This window comes from Topomyia yanbarensis, chromosome 2, assembly GCF_030247195.1.
Source record: "Topomyia yanbarensis strain Yona2022 chromosome 2, ASM3024719v1, whole genome shotgun sequence".
Classification (NCBI taxonomy): Eukaryota; Metazoa; Arthropoda; class Insecta; order Diptera; family Culicidae; genus Topomyia; species Topomyia yanbarensis.
This window is the reverse complement of record NC_080671.1, coordinates 29,054,886-29,067,130: the sequence shown is the minus strand read 5'-3', so window position 1 is coordinate 29,067,130 and position 12,245 is coordinate 29,054,886. Positions and strand designations below refer to the sequence as shown.

Here is a 12,245-nt window from a genome sequence, read left to right as displayed (position 1 = left end):
CCCGGGTACGGTGGGTTTAGCATGGGGGGTAATTTATGCCTTCAATCCCTTAAACCACAGCCACGGTTTGGTTTGGTCATCGAGCCGGCAAAACAAACTGTAAATCAGCCAACCTCGAATAAAAATATGCATCTTCATATAGCTTTTAGGCAGCATGCTGCCTGCCGGCCGGACTCGTTCGCATGCTTCCCATAGGAAAGCTCCGGTGTGCTTTTCGTTTTTAATTCATCGAAACTGCTGCCATCGTTGGTGGTTGTGATAGTAACTGAAAATGAACTATAAATAGTTTCATTAGCTAACGAATTCATTGAGGCAGGGAAGTGGAGATAGAATGCATCCAGTTAGTACAGCACACACAGTCGCAACGTGAGTTCATTCTTGGCATGGCTTGCTTCATTGGCTATCGGCTAATGGCGCTGATATGTAGTTGTATTTTTACCGCCTCTCTTCTGTACTTCGTTTCGCTGTGCTTTTTTTTTGCTTTGGAATCAAAGCTTCTAATGATGGAGTTGCTGTGTTGGTGTTTTTTTCTTTTTTATTTTCAAAACATTAGCTCTGTAGTTGTGAATTGCCGAGAATCGTTTCCAGCCAGCAAAGTAGCTTTCGACCGAAATCTGCTGGTCGGCTCAGTTAGTTCAGCACTGGAACGGATCGCGCGCGTATGCTTTTTTCAGTTTCTCCTCCGTCGAGAGGGCTCTTGTTTTAGTGTTGTTTGTTATTTATTTTTTCGGTTGTTTTGATGTGTGTACTTAGCGAAACGATTCTGCTCGACAGATGGATCTTCCGATTTGATAGCTTGTTTCAAGTGCCATTCTAGGGATGTGTATTTTAAGAAAAGCAACTGCTGGTGAGACGACTTGATGAAATGAAATTGGTCGACCGCGGGACGACCGAGATGAAGTAAGAACCGAATCTAATCATGCTAATGGCGAAAGAAGGAAAATGATTGATTGCAAGAATCATAAACTTTTAGCGTAGTCATAGTGTAGTGATGGTATGGAGATTCGATTCCCGTCCTGTTCTATGATGGGCGAGCCAATGGATATCCAACCGGATCGAAATGGAAAATTGTGACCAATTTAGAGCCTGATAGTTCAGAACAAGTGACGGAAACGTGATTCTATCCGAAAATGATCGTGAGTTTTTTATCTGTGTTAGAGTTCTGAATTGTGAGCAAACAACTCACTTGAAAAGCGAAGAAGAAAGGCGATCAAGTGGCTACTCTTAATTAATGAATTAAAATTCTACGAACGGAGACGTCGCTCGAAACGGGAGATAAGACGGATGGAAGAAGAACGTTAATGTTATGATGCGTCCTGTTGTGCTGCTGATTCTCGTTTCTCGTTGCTGCCTGTCGCTCAGGATTCACGGCCATTCTCGACATCCAGCAAATAACAGTCAAAAAGAGTGATGTTTGCCAAAATAAAACTAAACATATCCAACTGATTTAAAAACTTATAACCACCAACGCACTTCACTCCAGCAACTTGTTGGCGATTCCATCTCCCCCACACTCTTCGCATAGGACAAGACGTAGAACGCTATACAACCTGGTTGAGGCCAGATGAAACCAACGATACGCTGACGAAATTTAGGAGGGACCAATTATCTCTCATCTGCCTGGTTTTCAGCCCATCACCAGCCATTGGCAGGCAATTTGAAGTACCTACCTTTTTGAGATATTTTGCGCCTCTCCATTCTCAAGCACCAGTCAGTCTGTCTGGCTGCCAGTCTAAGCGGATTGTAACTTCAAGAGGGCGGAAAGCTTGCGTAACACGCGTCTAATGGACGGATGGACACCTTCGACTATTCGTTCAGTTCTGGCTTATCGCCTTCTGGTTGAATTGAAGCAGAAACGAATGATTTTGCCTCTTTCGTAATGGTTGTCGAAATTTTAAAGAAAAGAAGTAAAGATAGTGTAAGCATTCGTCCTTTCTATTAGTTAATTTCATCCTTTTGTGTGATCTACCGTTTCCATTCCGAGCGCAACAATCGCAATTATGCACATCCTGCACGAGTATGGCTTTCCATCTCTCACCTTTTCATTTCCCGCAGACACTATTATGCATTGTCAGGATTCAGCCATAATTCATCCGCGAACCGGCAGAAAGTTCATAGCTTCGAGCTTCCCCCAATTCTTCTGGGTGGGAAGGTTGGCTTTTAATTTTCCGCTGCTACTTCCAGACATGGACAGTGGGACGTCGCCGACGGTAGCTCATTGTCAGCAACCACCCGGATTCCGGGGTTCATCGTCCGAGCTCTAGGCGCTAGTAGGGAGACATTTTTTTCCCCTCATAATCTATCCATCTCAATTGAAACGGTACGTACGTGTTGAGTCGGTGATCATGGTACGTCGTCGCTGCCATCGCCGGCACCTTCAGCCATGTCGATTCGAATCTTTTCGTCCCAGTTCGTTTGGGATGGTTGGAAAATTGGTGTCAATTGGTTGATGGCACGATGCGAAATATTGGTCTTAATATTCTGCGGGATGTGTTTTTGATTAAAACGTCACGATTGTCTTTTGTCTGTCTGCTAGAGACAAGCCGGTTGGGATTGTTTTAACTAGCAATAATAATTAGTCGGTGGCAATTTGTTCCGCAGCGCAATTTGTCAATTCACGGAATGGTTGAATTTATGAGCTCGTATAAGCGATGAAGGACGGCGAAAGAAGTCGGAATTGGTGTGTCGGGATAAAACGAATAGGGAAATTTTAGGCCATGGCAACACACGCTTGCTGTCCTTTTTATTCTATTTATTTCACACAACGATGAAATGAGTTGTATCGTTCATATTTATAGGTTCGAGTAATTTGGACGATTCGCTTTTTGAAACATTAATGAAACGATTTAGTTAAACTTTATTTAGAAAAAATAGCATTAAAAACTTTGAATTTGACTGTTTTCGAAATCAATTATTTGAGCTTCGTTTGCTGTTTACCTTTTATCGGAGCGGTCGCGGAGAGATAAGTCCACAGAACTGCTATCGAAATATGCGCTAAACCCTACCGCAACAATATTTACTCTCAATAGTTAAATATAACGAAAAACTAGAATCATGTAATATCAAGAAAAATCGTGGATGCATCATGAATACATGAAATATGAACATCGTGGGCCCTAATCTCGCAGTCACGTCACTTAGTGACTGGAAGAAAATTACCTTCTAGTCACTAGGTGACCAATGACAATTAGTGAAAATAATATCGCAAAAGGTAATCCTGAAAAGAACTGTTGTGCTGCTTTTAAATTGGCTGTTTATCGGAGTTAAAAATACTCGAAACTTTTTTCTGAAGTCTGAGAATTAACCTGACGCGACTCACGATGAACAGCAAAAATATTCAATTGCGGCAACTGAACGAACGATTTTCGGATCATCACTCTAGAGTAATTTTCCAGACTTGATGCTGGTGCAGCGATCTTTGATGAATAATAGAAAGATCAGGGGCCCTAGGTGGCTTCCTTGAGGCAAACCAGTTGGTCAATTTTAACGGAGACGGATCGTTGTGTGAGTGGGAAGGTTTACCCATCCAGTAAATCTAGTTTCTCAAGTTACAAAACAGCAATGTTCTGGGGCAACTTGTCGATGCTTTCGTGAAATCAAAATATATTGCGTTCACTTGTTAACGCTTCTCGACAGCTGGAACTAGAAAACTTGTGTACGTCATCAAATTCGAAGTGGCGGATCGTTTTTTTTTTACAAATCCCTTTTAGCGTTCGTCATTGAAATTGGAAGAAGCGTCGTAGATCGCATTGTCGGCAAAATTTTCTCAGTTTGTGAGTGTCCAATCTTAAGGATAGGAACTATAACAACTTCTTTCCATAAACTTGGGAAGAAATTATCGAGATTGAACGCTGGAAATTAATGCTTACTGGTGCAGAAAGTACTCGGGCACCATGTTTTATGAACGCAGGAGGCAAGCAATCCGGACCAGGCCCTTTCAAAGGATCAACGCTGGACAAAGTGCCGAATACATCGGTATTATTTACGTTAGGACGAAGAAGGTTGAAGTGATCTGCGCCAAAGGTCTACCGACTCGGCTGGGTACTGATAATTTTCGTCTCGAGGATACATATTTTTCTGGTATACCCGGAACAATTTCTGCGATTTATAAACGTCCAGAATGTCGCGGGATTATTTCGAAGGCTGCGTTGGATTTAGATCAGATATTCGCCGAATGAACTGTTCCGCGCTGTTTCACATTGCAGTTCAGTTCAACGAAGAGTAGTTTTGTTGTCGTCGGTCCTACGACGTAAGTATCGATTTTGTTGTTTCCGGAGTACGTAGGCTTAGGCGACTAAGCTCAGCGTTCGACTACGGAAACTTATAATCTGATTTTCTTCGGACACGGGTTTTAGCGATATTACAGCGAAGAATCCCATTATGACCTCAGCTGCCTGATCTAAATCAGTTCCAACCAGCATCTCTCGCCAATTGAGTGCAACAATGGTCATTGAGACTTCATCGAGGTTGCGTCGAGTGAAGCCAAACTTGAGGTTGTCGTTAATCGTATCAAAAGCTACAGATCGCATATCAAATCTTAAACGAAGGATTTATGGTGAGGGTCTACCTTCAGTATTGATGTCGGAGGCTCAATCAATTTGAGCACGTCCGTGTCACTGACGAAGGCTAGATTGCCGACCATTCACGTTTCTAAGAGAACAGATTTGATACAACGAAGTTGCATTTTCAGGAAGGCAACAGTTAAAATTATCATCAAAAATCCACCGGAAATGAGGGAGATTGTAATCACCTATAACAAGAACATTGTTGCGTCTATTAGCTTTGTACGGGAAGATTTGGAACATTGTATAAGTCGCGATTACTGTTCGGCCTTCGATAAATGCAACAAACATATAACGCTCGACCTGGCAGTGAAATGCGTACGACAACTTGTTCCAAACATTCACATTCAGATATTTTCGTTACAATCTTAGTTAGATGCTTCTTTATCGCTAAAAGAACACCACCTCCGCGACATAGATGACTGGTAGAAGAGTGCGATCGTATCGGTAAATTGTGTAGTTCGTCGTTAGCTCTTTGTTTAACATATATCGTAGCTAGTTTTCGGTTAGAACGATAGTGGCAAAGTCGCAGGAAGTGAGGACAAGCAAGAAGGCCTGTGTTTTTGTTCTCATTCCACGAACGTTTTGGTAGTAGACGAACAGGCTATCATGTGTTGTACGCGACGGCATGCTATGAACCAAGAAGATTTTGGGGAGTGGATTAACATTTAAAGCAAAATATTCACCTGAGAAGGGAGTTCGGAAGACCCCCTCACGACATCCGCGACTGAATCGAAGCATTTGGGGAGCTTCCATAGTACTGTTTAATGGGTGTTCCGGTGATGACAACGTGAGTTTGTAGATGTGGCTTGGAAATTATGCTTCGTCCAAGTAACGGCTCATTGTACGGTATTGTACCCAATGGCATGCTAGAAATTGAGTGGTTTTCAGAAAGCAAACTGGCATGTAAAATAAAATACTCGAATGAGAAGATATTTCAATATAATATGCTGCTAAAGTGTTCGTATATAAATCCGGTGTAGTTGTTTCAGAGTTACTGAAGATCTCTCGGAAGAAATCGACCAGAGGATTTGTTTAATTAAGCAGCTATTGAGCTGTGACTTCTTCGTACGTGAATTCATGTGCGCTCTGTCAGGCGTCCTTTCATTAATAAAGGTTCAAAACGACGTAGGACCACACTGAAGGTTGTGCTTCTTACGCTTGATATACTCCTGGAAGCTATTTGCTAAGGCAGTCTCGTAACAGTGCTTCGCTTGATGAAGTAACGTTTTGTTGTAGTGCTATTTGAATGGATATCGATGTCTGGTTTGAAAGTTAAGATTTAATTAAAAATTTCTCAACAAGTTGAATATTTCGGGAGAGGGGGCAGTGTCCGGACCCCTAGAACACCTCCCCTGGATCCGCTCTTGCTTTTACTGAACTAGTACTAATCGTTCTGCTTAGACGATCAACCTTTAACACAGAAGAGGTGACAGCAATTCTCCTTGTGGGCAACCTATAGTAATTCAAATAATTGCTTCCAAGCGACACAATCACAATTTGGCAAAGGCAACATTTCAGCAATCCATTCGACCGTGGACCGCTCTATCCCTTTTGATTCAGTGTTATGTCGAACCGATTCGAATGCAGCGTTGTCGAAGGCTCCCTCAATGTCGATGAAGAGCAATATTGTGTATTCCTTTCTTGGCAGGGCTTTTTCAAACTTTTTGACAAGACTATGCCGTGTCAAATTAGCTTATTTTAGTTAAATGTTTGTTGGGTTGTATCTGAATTTGTATTTGTTACCAATTTCATAAATTTTTTTAAAATAAGTTGACAAAAACTGGTTTTCTTGGTGATTTCTAACCAGAGTTAAAAATAATCGAAGCTCTTTTTTGACGGCTGAAAAAAAACCTGTTGCGACTCGTGATGAATATAAAAAATATTCATTCAACAATCCGTGTTATTCATTCATTTGAATATCGTTGAATAATATTCATTTCACTAAATATCTGGGTAAATGTTATTAAAAGTTGGTAAACCATATAAAACAATAATTATCATCGCTTTCATTGTGCCAGCGCCTCCTTTGATGCGTTTGATTCGTTCTTACATGTTCGCTTTGTGCAATATTCGAAGACGATCGAAAATTTGCATTGAATGAATGGGCGGCTGGTTCATTTGACGTTTTCGTTAGCCTTACTGAATATTGAAGACGAATGCGGCTTAATATGATCAATTTTCATTCAATGAATTTGAATATTTTTAACACTGCTTTTAACAACTTTGTGTCTCTTATTTTACCATGTTTAAATTGCCGCAAAGTTCTACCAACGACACGACCAGACAGTTAATGTAATATCCAGCAGAAAAGGTGCTCGAGCCATTTACCGCCAGTTACCAGCACATTGAGTTGCCCCTCGGTGCCATCACAATAATAATTTTTCCAGCAATACTTCTTTGTTCGATTGTTAGTTACTGCCTAGCAACCTTGTTATGTTTACAGAAATAAACTCAGTTAAAAGAAAAATGTTTTATCCGTTTTATTTGATTCGCGATTCAAATCATTATTCTTTGCAAAATTTCTAGTTGGTCTAAATAATATTAGTTCATTAGCATATTTTTTTTCGATGGTAACTTATTTTGGTTTTGTGCTTGATTTATTTTTCCTACTGAACCTGTTGGCAGATTCAGTTCAGTTTTCCGTTCGCCAAATCAGTCGGGAATAGGACCGAGGTTTCTGGATAGCAGCGATTCGACTGGATTTGCTGGAACAGATAGCTGGTACCGGGGACTGCGGTAAATCAAAAGCTTGCATGTTCAATTGTTAACCAGGAATACATATACGAAAATGCAGCTCGTGCACTGGCAAAACATGTACGCAGGCTATAAGATTACAGTTCTAGTCCATAGATAAACCGGCACAGAGGCAGTTTCGTAAAATGATAAAATGAAAATTGTAATTGGACTGTTTAAAATTCAGATTAATTAGACAAATTGTACTTTCTAGTGCTAATATAGGCTCACTGGAAGAAACGGTCGCTTCGATGTCAGTGAATGTCTTACCCAGTAGAAGTTACGCGATACCTACCATAAATTTGACCTATCGGACGAAGGGTGAACAGCAAATTTCATCTGGTATATTTTTCCGACCTAAAAATGTCAAGCACCCGGAGAATGCTTTAGGAAAAAATCAGTCATGGTGGTTGCTGGGAAATGTTATTTTAGCGGCGGCTTCCTCCGGAGAACCACTTACTTCTGTCATAAAGAGATTCAAAACCAAGTCTTCTGTTAAATGATTTGTATTTATTCGGCCGATTATAACAGTGAAGGACGTACGAAATGAAGCCGTGGTCAAACGAGATTCAAAGTAGGCAGAGTCGTCATTTGAATAGTTATCCACGAACTACGGTTGAAACTGTAGCCCGTTATGATATAATTTTTTCATCAGTTTTTAGTTAACTGGAAATTATTTATTTATTCAAAAAAAAATGTATCAACTCATATGAGTCCCGTAAAAGAAAAGTATCCGCATACCATTCCCATATGCCTTTCGGATGAAAACTAGACAATATTTACCTATTATATTTGTATTGTGAATTTTTCCGATTTCCTTGATCGAATGCACATCAATTAGGGGGGTGACTGGTAGGCCATAGTGTAGTTATAAGTCGTAAGCAACTTACTTGGGTACAAAATGAAACAAAAATCTTATAGGTGCATTTTCTCGATATGATGGTTTAGCATGTAGGTACTGCAAAATGACCCGTGCTATAGGGGAACATGGGGAGCCTTGACCAAGTGCAGAATTCTATTATTGGCTATTGCGTGTTCCATTAGGTTCCTAAAAAAATTCAAAAATATCTTTATACTTGTTTCGGTGCCTTAAGGTAATTTTAAAAGTTTAGAATGACATATCCCTTCCTTATAGAAAATATTCAGTAATTAATAAATTTGCGTTAAAATATTTTTTATCAAGCTTTCTCGACTAATCATTACTTTTATAGCACACATACATTTTATTCTAAAATTTGCATGACATTGAACGCAATAACTAATGTTGGGGAGACTTGACCAAGATTTTGTAGAGAGACTTGACCAAGTGACAATAACCTGACGAAAGATAAAATATTTCTGACATTTATTATGCTATGGTACCTACTGTTAATATTAATCACGCCACAAAAAATGCCACATCAAGAATAAGTCTATATCTTTTAGTAGTAGTAAACAAACTTAGCAGTAATACGGCTGCTCTCGTGACGTGTGAACATGCAATGTAAGCATTACAGTTAATCCTTAAAAGGAAATGCAGTGGGAAGACTTGACCAAAAAAAAAAAAACATCACAGAAAAACTTTAATAATTTTTGAAAAAGTAAAAATTCTGACAAAAAAATCATGAACACGCACAATGACTTTGCACATTATATCTCATTGTGTGACTTTGGAAAGATTGAATACTTTTTTAGAGATTTATACAAGTTGAGCTGAAAACCTGGTCAAGTCCCCCCATGTTCTCCTAATAAACAAAATTTTTAATCATCAATCATTATTGAAGGTGAATTTTCCAATGTCCAAAAATAATTTAGAGTTGCTGTCTGGGAACGCTCCGAGGAAATATAATTTCTCAAGTCGTGAATACGTCTAATGACTCCACACACGTTCAAGTTAAGGTGTTCATGAGCCAGAAATTTCATCCGGGTGCGAAATCCCTGAATTTAGCAACAAATGCCCAATATTGACCTTTACTCTCCTCATATCACTAATCACTAGATCCATGAGATTCAGAACCAATTGCAACTTTTCTCCCTCTCCCACAAAATGAAACAATGTGTCATACTACCCTAATGGCGTGACATAGTATATAAATTATTTCTAAAAGAACTTTGGGGTATGCTGTGACGGGGAATTAATCGAGGGGTAAGTACTAGCAGGTTTGAGTGCGTCGTATTGAAAATACCGACGTATTTAAATAATAAAAATATTTAACAAATCTTCTGTTTTGCTTAATAGGATATTTTGGTTGCAGATGAAAATTAATTAATTACAATGAATTTGGCACTTTTTAAATATTGGCGGTGCTTAATATACTTTATGGTACTTAAAGTAACTAATTAAGTACGACTTTTGGTTCTGCGTCGTATTAGAAGATTTAGTGCTTGCCCCTCGGAATTAATTATTATGTTACGTTCTTCAATATCCTATTTTACAGGCTGCCTTCGAAGACAGTTTGGGATAACGATAACATACGAGGAAACTGCCACCTGCTCACGTAGTAGACGACAATAGCTTGAGTTTCGATTGACTTACGAAAAGGCCATCTATTCGTCAGACAGCACAGCCTCCATGCGACAAGGATATTGATGATATAGAATCTGCAATCGATAAAATCACATTATTTATTTCATTAAACTATGTATCTTAAAGTATAACCGTTTCTCCGCTAGAAAGTTTGGGAATGCGACTACCATCCTAATAAAATATGCTTCGCAAAGCAGAGTAATACACCAAATTAGGCTACAAGGATGCCACCGTGCGGTGCAAAACTATAATCAAACACATCCAGCAGATGATGTAGGTAGCAATTACTAACATTCAAAATTTCGTCTAGTGCCATCAGTTATTCAGCTTTGTGGATTCAACATTGTTTCTAACCGAATCCAACAACTGCTAGTGAATGTGGATAACTTGTTTCGCCTTGAGACCATACCGATCTGGTGAGGTAAAGACGCCAGAGTTACTCGTTCGTGTGAAACATTGGAAAATCGTACGCCAGAGGAAATTGTGTACTGAAGATGAGCGTCCAGTGTTTTCAGATTTTCGTAGAAGACAAGACGCATTTTGCCCATCATTTTTCGCTGTGAATGAAAATGATTGTTATAATCAAAAGTTTTCACCGGATGCTACTTTGACAAAATCCTACCGTATCAAGAGTCTTCTATGTACTATATCCTTCTTCATAGACACTGCCTGTCCTGCTATTCAACGTTTATTACACTTATTACTTTTCGCTGGATTAAAAATAAGTAAAACTAAAGCAAGTACTAGCGGAAACATCAATCCCACTGAGTTTGTTTATTGACTTCAGTGTAACCAGGGACTGCGATGGTAACTATTTGAAATAAATAACAAACCCATCAGGGTTGCTAGTTTCATGAATTTTCTCATGAAATATAAAATTTGACAGTACCCGTTACCTGAGTCACTGAGGGGTAGTCATATTCATGATACAGTTTTGGAATAGTACAAGTGTCTAGTCGTGTCGTTGGTTCTACGGCATTGACTTTGTGGGCTATTTTCTGTCAAAATTAATACTAATAGATCCAAAAGCAATGAATTTGAAAGACGGATAGGTATTCTAGTGCGAAACAGTTAAATAAATTTAGCGTAAAACTGGGAGCAACCACGATAGTAACACAGAAGTGTACGAGATAAAAATGAATGCCGGTTGTGAGGAAAAAATGTTTTCCCACCTCGTAAACAGGTCTCCACGCGTATTGGTTAGTCTTACTAACGATATCTTCCGGACAACCATTAAAACTAGTTTTATTGTTTACATCAAGGTAATATATGAAAGACATACGGTTCAGTTTAGCTAACGCATTGAACCGAGCCCTATAAACGAATTATATATCAAAAAAATAAAAGTTTTATAGAAGACCGAGCCTAATTGAACTCTACAAAAATCAGCCCTTTATCGCTAGTGATTTCCAGGTTTAACAAAACTTGGATGTAATACTAGGTATTGGCCAGTTAGTTCTTTAAATGAAAATAAAATTGCCTCGTTTCCCTGGAGTGCTCTATCTAATTATTAAATTTTCATCCATTTCTGATTTTGAGAGCGTAAAATGGAAAAATTCACAGTAATAATTAAGTATGGAAGAGAAAGCATTTGCTTCCAAATGTCCAACGTTATCTTGCCAAAATAATATCGTGTTCTTCCAACTCCGAAAATTTTCTAAACCTATTTAAATTCAATTTCAAATTAGATTTCAAAACTGATTTGCAAAATACAACGTATGTTCTATGTTCTCATGACATGTTACAAATAGACTCCATCTTGGGGCTGTTTTGGGAATGAAACAGTTCAGAAAATGTTCACCAACGCTGGATTTGAGTTTATTAATAGTTGCAACACATTTTTAAACAAACAATATTTTCTTGGGCAGGGTTAGTCTTGAAAGTAGTTTCATTTAAATTGAAAATATAATAAAACTGTGTTAGCGTGATGTCACAGAACCGATAATAGTGACAAGAAGCCAAAGAGAGGTTAAACCATTTCTCAGCATCTACAATTTGCCTGCCAGTTCAGAAAATTTAGAGCAACTTTCGACATTCTCTTCGTTCGAACATTCTCTGGAAATTTTCTACTTATTTCGATTTAACGTCTTCTATATCATACAAACGTGTCATCTACAGTAGCTTGCATTTTATAGTATCGTACCGTCATATTCGGTTCGTCTAAGCTGGTCATCTGTGGATTAGAAAAAAAATCCGTACACATTTCATCTCAAAATTGAAAACACAAAGTTGACTTATTAGGCTGTTTAGTATTTCCTCTCTTCGCTATATTTTGCCTCAGGCGATGGGATTTCTACAAAATATTTTCTGGATTCAATGTGAGTGATGGGGCACAGAAAGTATGTGTCGGAGTTACTCAGTTAGTGGTCTGATCGGTTTCCATGTTCCATTTTATTTAAATAGCAGCGCACATTCATGAAACTAAACTATAATTACCATCA

General features: G+C 38.8%; 1 protein-coding gene across 5 annotated transcripts in view; it reads left to right on the top strand.

Annotated features, from left to right (window-relative positions):
* Nucleotides 1-586: 586 nt before the first annotated feature.
* LOC131679483 (protein sickie) overlaps nucleotides 587-12,245 on the top strand; it is a 190,400-nt gene continuing 178,741 nt past the window's right edge. For 2 of the 5 annotated variants that reach the window (XM_058960216.1, XM_058960215.1), the window contains exon 1: nucleotides 587-900. The gene's annotated coding sequence lies outside the window, so the exon portion shown is untranslated. Of the gene's footprint in view, nucleotides 1,170-12,245 lie in introns of all 5 variants that reach the window. The other 3 variants (XM_058960217.1, XM_058960214.1, XM_058960213.1) reach the window with 3 other exon arrangements.